The sequence below is a fragment of the Meriones unguiculatus genome, chromosome 11 (genome assembly GCF_030254825.1).
Source record: "Meriones unguiculatus strain TT.TT164.6M chromosome 11, Bangor_MerUng_6.1, whole genome shotgun sequence".
Lineage (NCBI taxonomy): Eukaryota > Metazoa > Chordata > Mammalia > Rodentia > Muridae > Meriones > Meriones unguiculatus.
Window position 1 is genome coordinate 93,447,833 of NC_083359.1, and position 10,205 is coordinate 93,458,037.

Consider the following 10,205-nt stretch of genomic DNA (forward strand, 5'->3'; position numbering starts at 1 on the left):
CATGACCTTTGTAGCCCTCATGAAACATAAGGATGCTTTGTGATTTTTCTGCCCATGACTTGGCATGGACTTACACATGAGCCTATTTGTTTTTTTGACTTCTCCACTAGTGTGGCCTTGCTGAAACCATTCTAGTTGTGGCCAGCTCCACAGTGGCCACTCAGGTATGTTTGTCTTAGAATGCACAGACTCTGACTTGTGACTTTTTCAGCTTTTCTATACAGCAGAGAAATTTCAGGAGTACAGTTCACAGAGAATGTAGTGACAACAGACAGCAATGACTCATGACAAAGATGTTACAGTCAGATCTAGGGAGATAGTGCATCAAAGTGCTTCTCATACTCCTCCAGCTGATAAACACCTTCAGCAAAGTGGCAGGATACAAAATCAACTCAAAAAAATCAGAAGCCCTTCTGTATACAAAAGACAAAAGGGCCGAGAAAGAAATTAGGGAAACAACACCCTTCACAATAGCCACTAATAACATAAAGTACCTTGGGGTGACACTAACCAAGCAAGTGAAAGACCTGTTTGAGAAAAACTTCAAGTCTCTGAAGAAAGAAATTGAAGAAGATATCAGAAGATGGAAAGATCTCCCATGCTCATGGATTGGTAGGATTAACATTGTGAAAAATGGCCATCCTGCCAAAAGCAATCTACAGATTGAATGCAATTCCCATCAAAATACCAACTCAATTCTTTACAGACCTTGAAAGAAAGATTCTCAGCTTCATATGGAGAAACAAAAAACCCAGAATCTCCAAAACAATCCTGTACAACAACAGATCATCTGGAGGTATTTCCATCCCCGATCTCAAGTTGTACTACAGAGCAATAGTAATAAAAACTGCATGGTATTGGCATAAAAACAGAAAGGAGGATCAATGGAACCGCATAGAAGACCCAGAAATAAACCCACACACCTATGAATACTCGATTTTTGACAATGAAGCCAAAACCATTCAATGGAAAAAAGACAGCATCTTCAACAAATTGTGCTGGTCCAACTGGATGTCCACATGCCGAAAAATGAAAATAGATCTATATCTATCACCCTGCACAAAACTAAAGTCCAAGTGTATCAAAGACCTCAGCATAAAACCAGATACTCTAAATCTGTTAGAAGAAAAAGTGGGGAACAGCCTAGAACTCATTGGCACAGGAGACAACTTCCTGAACAGAACACCAACTGCACAGGCTCTTAGAGCAACAATCAATAAATGGGACCTCATGAAACTGAAAAGCTTCTGTAAAGCAAAGGACACCGTCATCTAAACAAAACAACTGCCTACAGATTGGGAAAGAATCTTCACTAACCCTTTATCTGACAGAGGGCTAATATCCAGTATATATAAAGAACTAAAGAAGCTGAAAAGCAGCAAACCAAGTAATCCAATTAAAAAAAATGGGGAACAGAGCTAAACAGAGAATTCTCGACAGAGGAATATCGAATGGCAGAGAAACACTTAAAGAAATGCTCAACCTCATTAGCCATCAGGGAAATGCAAATCAAAACGACCCTGAGATATCACCTTACACCCATCAGAATGGCCAAGATGAAAAACTCAAATGACAACACATGCTGGAGAGGTTGTGGAGAAAGGGGAACCCTCCTCCACTGCTGGTGGGAATGTAAACTGGTACAACCACCCTGGAAATCTATCTGGCGCTTTCTAAGACAATTAGGAATAGTGCTTCCTCAAGACCCAGCTATACCACTGCTAGGTATATACCCAAACTTTGCTCAAGTGTACAAAAGGGATACTTGCTCAACCATGTTTATGGCAGCTTTATTTGTAATAGCCAGAACCTGGAAACAACACAGATGTCCATCAACGGAGGAATGGGTAAAGAAATTGTGGTATTTTTACACAATGGAATACTACTCAGCAATCAAAAAATGAAATCATGAAATTTGCAGGCAAATGGTGGGATCTAGAAAAGATCATTCTGAGTGAAATATCCCAGGAGGAGAAAGACAAACACGGTATATACTCACTCATATAAACCTATAAGATATGAGAAACATAATGAAATCTATACACCTAAAACAGATAATCAAGAGAGCGGACATGGGGTAAGATGATCAATCTTTGTTTAGAAAGACAGATGGGATGTACATTGAACGTATGACAGGAATCTACTGAGCGCATCTGAAAGACTCTAACTAGCAGTGTTTTCAAAGCAAAGACTCATGACCAAACCTTTGGCAGAGTACAGGGAATCATAAGAAAGAAGGGGAGTTAGTCTGATGGGGAAAGGATAGGAGCTCCACAAGGACCAAATATATCTGGGCACAGGGTCTTTTCTGAGATTGACATTCAACCAAGGACCATGTATGGATATAACCTAGAACCTCTGCTTGGATGTAGCCTGTGGTAGCTCAGTAACTAATTGGTTTCCCAAAGTGAGGGGAACAAGGACTATTTCTAACAGGAACTCAATGACTGGCTCTTTGGCCTCCCCACCCCCCAAGGGAGGAGCAGTCCTGTTAGGCCACAGAGGAGGGCTTTGCAGCCAGTCCTGAAGATACCTGATAAAACAGGATCAGATGAATGGGGAGGAGGTCCTCTCTATCACTGGACTTGGAAAGGGGCATGGTGGAGATGAGGGAGGGAAGGAGGGACTGGGAAGGAATGAGGGAGCAGGACACGGCTGGGATACAGAGTTAATAAAATGTAACTGATAAGAATAAAATAAAATTAAAAACAAAACAAAACAAACAAAACAAAGTGCTTCTCATGTAATCATGAAGACCTGAGTTAGACACCCCCAAGTCCATGAAAAAAATCATGGGTATATACCTATAATCACAGTTCTGAGGAGGTAGAGACAGGTATACAGCTGGGCCTTCCTAGCCAGTCAGCTATATATGAAGACAAGACTTTTTTCATATCATCTTTAGTATATTGCTCCCATCCAGATGACATCTTGAGAACAGGTATGGATGAAGACTGCCTGACAGACTGAGCATTTTTCTAGAAATTAGAGTGTACCAGCTAAGTAAACTGTTCAAATTATTGCTGCATAGGATGAAGACTAAGCGTGCAGTGCACTCATTCATCCTAACCAGTGAGTGGGAAGTTTCTTTATGTTAGGCATAATAATTAGGGTAAAAATAAAGAACTTGACTTTTTCTCTGCATATCAGAATCTGTTCAGAATGAACAAAGAATTCCAACCAACATCCGCTCTTTCTCTTTGTCCCTGAAAAAAAAAAAGGACAGGTTTCGACATCAGGCAGCATACAACATGGGATGTGTCACTCATCTTGTTTCTGTCAAAGCTCTGGGACTATCAACCCAGAGTCCCACTGCCCACAGTGGGAGTCGTGTCTGCCCCATTCATTTTCCTGTTTCAAAAAGTCTCTCACTTTCTTTTCTAAGGCTGTGCGGAAGGCTGCATGTCAAAAATACCTGCAATGGCTATAAAGGAGGGAAGGATACATGGATGGCACAGAGCTGATTTTTGAGGGCGGTGGAACGATTTTGTATGATGCTGTGATATACTCGAATCACAGATTTGTCAAAACTTGTGAACGGTGCAATGCAGAATGCTGATGTACACACCCATGGATGACGATACTCACGTGTCAGCGTTGGTTCACAGATGGTAAAGCGTGCTGCACTGATGGCCGTGTTCCCAAAGGGGAGGCACGTGCTGGGGAGGGATGGGATACGAGGCAACTTTGGACTTCCTCTCCAACGTTGATGTTAAAAGAAAACTATTCTAAATAACAAAGTTTGTTAACTTAACTAAAAATAAACAATTGAAAGGAAATAGTCACACTATTTTGTTGGCCTTTTAAAGAAATTTTGTGAAGAGCAATGAATAATCAGTTTTCTACAGTATATGAAAAATTCGAAACAAGGCTCATAGGGACCTTTATACCAAGGCAGTATTGGAATGCTATCTTCACTCCAGACTCTGATAGTTTAGAATTCATCAACACTGAGAAAAATAGAGAAGTGGGAACCCTTACGAGTATTCCTCTTTGTGTTGTGTATAAGTTTTGATAAATTTATATTATGTATGCATATTGTTCCCTAATGGTACAACTGTGAAAAGTAAAAATGTTTTAAATTTATTCAAAATATAATTATATATTAAAAATTAACCAGTTTCATCTCTCTGTTCTGTATGTATGTATGTATGTATGTATGATTTTCTTTCTTGTGTGGTGGATCAAACCCAGTGCCCTGTGCATGGTAATCAAGTGATGTATTGCTAAGAAAATATGCCCACTGACCCTGATCTATGTGTGCAATCATAAATTCTTCAAACATCAAAAGAATGTTTATTGTCTGTCCCCATGACAGAATACCACACTACTTTTATTAATCTGAAGTGACAACTGTACTATGTTTAAAGCCAAAAAGATACATATTGCAAAGTAATGCATTTTGTAGAGTCTAGGTAAAAAAAACAAACACAGCCAGTTCCTAGAGAAAAGGTAACAAGATGCAGGACAAATTGTTACCACTGATTACCTTGGGAATGAAGGAAAAGGGACATTGTTGGCTTTTTCATTATTTTCTAGCAATGGCTTTGTTTTTTTATTGTTACAATAAATAGGTTCTGATTTTGTAACTTGAAAGAGAAATTCAATAAATTTTAGTAGAGATAAAACAAAACAGCAAAAGCGAAGCTGCATGACATGGCCTCAGGGTCAAACATCTATAGACAAGCAGACCTTTTATGCTGCCAAGAGTGACTGTCTCTTAGCACAGCCTTTGAGCGTTACTACACAAGAAATCTGTTTGTTTTTCCATGCTTCTGGGATTGCTATTAAAAAAAAAATTAGCTTTCTGCTGCCTGAGCTTGGTACATGGCTTGCTTCAGGATAAGATGTCTGTTAGTCAAGGCTCAAGAAGTAGGTGAAGGAAAAGATCTGATACTACTTCATCTTCATCCTATTCCTAAGTGGCTTTGTACTCAACCTTAGAACCTGAGGCTTACTTTGTATTATTATCAATAATATATCAAGAAGATGTATTCTATAAACATATTGTATGAGAAATAGTTTTAAGTTACATTATTTTTAATTCATTAATTTATTATAATTTATTCACTTTGTATCCCCACTGTAGCCCACAACCTCATTTCCCCCTAATTCCACCCACCCTCCCTCTTTTCCCTCTATATCCTTTGCATAGTCCCCTACTGTCTAACCCTAGCCTATCAGGTCTCATCAAAGCTGGCTGCATCACCTTCCTTTGAGGCCTGGCAATGCTGTACCACATAGGGGGAGGTGATCAAAGAGCCTGCCACTGAGTTCGTGTCAGAGATAGCCCCTGCCCCTTATCCCCTTACTAGGGAACCCACTTGGAATCTGAGCAACCTATGGGCTTCCTCTGAAAAGGGGGTCTAGATTCCTTTCCATGCATGGTCCTTGGTTGGAGTATTCCTCTCTGCAGGATGCCCTGGTCCCAGATATTTTGGCTCTGTTGTTCTCTTTGTGGAGTTCCTGTACCCTCCAGGTCTTTCTATCTCCCTCTTCTTCCATAAAGTTTCCTGCACTCTGCCCAAAGTTTGGCTGTGTCTTAGTGTCTCCTTACATACCCTTGTGGATAGAATCTTTCAGAGGTCCTCTGTGGAAGATTCCTGTCCTGTTCCTTGTCTTCTCCTACTTCTCATGCCTATCATGTTTGCCCTTCTGAGTGAGGTTTCAGCCTTTTCCCTAGGGTCCTCCTTGTTGTTTAGCTTCTTTAGGACTGCAAATTTTAGTATGCTTATCCTATATTATATGGCTAATATCCACTTATAAGTGAGTATGTACCATATGTGTCTTTCTGTCTCTGGGTTACCTTGCTCAGGATGATCTTTTCTAGTTTCCACCATTTGCCTGCAAATTTCATGATTTCCTTGTTTTTAATAGCTGAGTAGTATTCCATTGTGTAAATGTACCACATTTTTTTGTATTTATTCTTCTGTTGAGGGACATCTAGATTATTTCCAGATTCTGGCTATTACAAATAAAGCTGCTATGAACATAGTTGAGCAAATATCCTTATTGAATGGTAGGGCATCTTTTGGGTATATGCCCAGGAGTGGTATAGCTGGATCTTGAGGTAGCACTATTCCTAATTTTTCGAGAAAGTGCCAGATTGATTTCCAAAGTGGTTGTACAAGTTTACATTCCAACCAGCAATGGAGGAAGGTTTCCCTTTCTCCACATCCTCTCCCACATGTGTCATCCCTTGAGTTTTTGATTTTAGCCATTCTGATGGGTGTGAGGTGAAATCTCAGGGTTGTTTTGATTTGCATTTCCTTGATGACTAAGGACATTGAGCATTTCTTTAAGTGTTTCTCTGACATTCAATATTCCTCTGTGCCCCATTTTTTAATTGGATTACTTGATTTGTTGTTATTTAACTTCGTCAGTTCTTTAGATTTTCTGGATATTAGCCCTCTGTCAGATGGAGGTTGGAAAAGATCTTTTCCCAGTCTGTAGGCTGTTGACAGTGTCCTTTGCTTCACAGAAGCTTTTCATTTTCATGAAGTCCCATTTATTGATTGTTAATCTTAGAGCCTGTGCAGTTGGTGTTCTGTTCAGGAAGTTGTCTCCTGTGCCAATGAGTTCAAGGCTTTTCCTCACTTTTTCTTCTAACAGGTTTAGTGTGTCTGGTTTTATGTTGAGGTCTTTGATCCACTTGGACTTTGGTTTTGTGCAGGGTGATAAATATAGGCCTATTTGCATTTTTCTACACTTAGAGATCTAGATAGACCAGCATCATTTGTTGCTGTCTTTTTTTCTGTTGTATGGTTTTGGCATCTTTGTCAAAAATCAGGTGTCTATAAGTGTGTCTTCTATTTGATTCCATTAATCCACCAGTCTATTTCTATGCCAGTACCATGCAGTTTTTATTACTGTTGTTCTATAGTACAGATTGAGATCAGGGATAGAAATACCTCCAGAAGATCTTTTGTTGTAGAGGATTGTTTTAGTGATTCTGGGTTTCTTGTTATTCCATATGAAGTTAAAAACTTTTCTTTCAAGGTCTGGTAAAGAATTATGTTGGTAAGTTGATGGAAATTGCATTGAATCTGTAGATTGCTTTCAGTAAAATGGCCATTTTTACTGTTAATCCTCCTAAGCCATGAACATGGGAGATCTTTCCATCTTCTGATATCTTCTTCTACTTCTTTCTTCAGAGACTTGAAAGTTTTTTTTTTTTTTTTTATACAAGTCTTTGATTTGCTTGTTTAGAGTTACACCAATGTATTTTATGTCCTTTGTGGCTATTGTGCAGGGTGTTGTTTCCCAATTTCTTTTTCAGCCCATTTTTCTTTTGTTTTTTTGAGTTAATTTTGTATCCAGCCACTTAGCTGAAGGTGTTTATCAGCTGAAGAAGTTCTCTGGTTGAAAAATTTTTTTTGGGTCCCTCATGCATACTATCATGTCATCTGTGAATAGTGATACTTTGACGTCTTCTTTTCCTATTTCTATCCCCTTGATCTCCTTTAGTTGTCTTATTGCTCTAGGTAGGACTTCAAGTACGATGTTGAAGAGACATGGAGAGAGTGAGTAGCCTTGCATTGTTTTTGTTTCAATGGGATTGATTTAAGTTTTTCTCCATTTAGTTTGATGTTGGCTATAAGCTTGCTGTATACCATCTTCATTATGTTTAGCTATGTGCCTTGTTTCCCTGATCTCTCCAAGACTTTAAACATTATTGGGTGTTGAATTTTGTCAAATGCTTTTTCAGCATTTAAGGAGATGATCATATGTTTTTTTTCCCTTTCAATTTGTTTATATGGTGAATTACATTGATGAATTTTCATATGTTGAACCACCCCTGCATGCCTGGGATAAAATCTACTTGATCAGGGTGAATGATATCTATAATGTGTTCTTGGATTGGTTTGAGAGTATTTTATTGAGTATTTTTGCATCAATGTTCATAGGCAAGATTCATCTGAAGTTCTTTTTCTTTGTTGGGTCTTTGTAAGATTTAGGTATCAAGGTGACTGTGGCCTCATAGAATGAGTTTGATAATGTCCCTTCTGTTTTTATTTTGTGGAATAGTTTGAAGAGTATTGGTGTTTTCTCATCTTTGAAGTTCTGTTAGAATTATGTTATGAAACCATCTGGCCCTGGTCTTTTTTGGATGGGAGAATTTTGATGACAGCTTGTATTTCCTTGGGGGATATAGGACTATTTAATTTATTTACCTAATCTTGGTTCAGCTTTGGTAAGTGGAATCTATCGAGGAAATTTTCAATTTCATTTACATTTTCAAAGTTTGTAGCATATAGGCTTTTGAAGTAGGACCTAGTGATTGTTTGGATTATGGCATGCCCTTAAGTCAAATCAGACAGAAGTACTTTTTGTTTGTTTGTTTTCTTTTTAGGTGATTCTGTCTCATGTACTTTCAAAGCAACTTTAAATTTTTAGTTAAAATAGTATTATATCACTTCCCCTTTCCATTTCCACCCCTTAACCACTCTATGTCCTCTCCCTCTGTCTTCTACCATGCCACACATCACTTCTTAAATCAATGGCATCGTTTTCTTTTGTTATAATTGTAACCTATACAAATGCATGGACATATCAATATAGTCTGCTAGTCTGTTTAGTTTTGCTCTTGTATGCAATTTCAGGGTTGATCATTTTGTATGGGATAAGCAGTTGGAGGTGAGGAGTGGCTCAATCTTGGGAAAGATGTATGTTTCCTCTCTCTGCATTCATCTCTTGAAAGGTTGGGTAGAACAGGAAATGGTTCATTTGAATGGTGCTAAGTTCGAGCTGGCCATTGGAAAGAAACCTCTTAATAGGGTTGTTTAGTGTGCTTGTGACATGGAAGTGGGTTCTTTAAGAGGTAGAGAGGTGAGAACGTGCAAGCAGGGTGTCGTACATCTTTTAGGAACCAAGCTTGCAAGGTACATGCCCTCACTTTTTAGCTATTGTTATTTATTTATTTATTTTAAACTTCATTATAAAAACTTACACATTAAAAAAAAACTCACACATGAGGATTAAACAAATTCAAAGGCTACACAGCATGGTGAGCTATTTGTTCTCTCCTTCCTCCATTTGTTTGAATCAGGCCATTTTTCTTGACTAGAAGCGCCTTAACACAGAATCATCATATTGACCCATATGCCCTAACTATTACAGACTGTATTCCATTGTAATCAAGCCCCTCAATATAGGCCATACTCCTGAGAAGGCAGTGAAATCCCAACTGTTGAAGCAGCATAAGCCAGAGACTTGAGGAGTAAAGTTAGAACCACCACATAGAACTTACTGCTTCTTTGTTGCTTTTGAGCTGTCAGGAACTTTTGGAAATTTTTAACTTTTTTAAAATTTTTTATTAATTACACTTTATTCATTTTGTATCCCCCCATAAGCCCCTCCCTCCTCCCCTCCCGATCCCACCCTCCTTCCCCTTTCTGCATGCATGCCCCTCCCCAAGTCCACTGATAGGGGAGGTTCTCCTCTCCTTTCTGATCTTAGTCTATCAGTTCTCATCAAAAGTGGCTGCATTGTCTTCTTCTGTGGACTGGTAAGGCTGCTCCCCCCTCAGGGGGAGGTGATCAAAGAGCAGGCCAATCAGATTATGTCAGAGGCAGTCCCTCTTCCCATTACTAGGTAACCCACTTGGACACTGAACTGCCATGGGCTACATCTGTCTCCCAATTTTTTGCTTTATAGATTTGTACTGTTTTTTTTTCTTCCTCTTTCACAGATTTTCTTTAACTTCTCAGGGTTTTGTTGATTCAGTTTCCTCATTCTGTTGTCTAGGTTTTGTACTACTCTTTTGCATGCAATTTTAAGGATAGTATTTTTACTCTCTAAATTAAACATATGAATATAGTCATCCCCAAGTTCATTGGAACAAATGTAACCTGTACCTAAATCCATAATCCCAGTTACCATGATATAGTTATTCCTTGGAATCAATGGAGAGTTGGTTCCACCACTCCATATAAACACCAACATGTTTGAATGCTCACATCCCTTTTATTTTCCACATAAAGCATGTTGCATCTTCTTACATATGCAATTCATCTCATGAGTATTTATCATATGAATGAAATGTAAGTTATATGCAACTAATTATTCTCCTGTATTATTTAGGGAGTAATATAAAAATATTTGTGCACATTCACTACATAAATACCATCGTATGCATTGTAACACCAACTTGTACAAAACTCAAGCAGACAGAGCTCAAAGAGTGCTAGAGAGAGGTTAAGCAT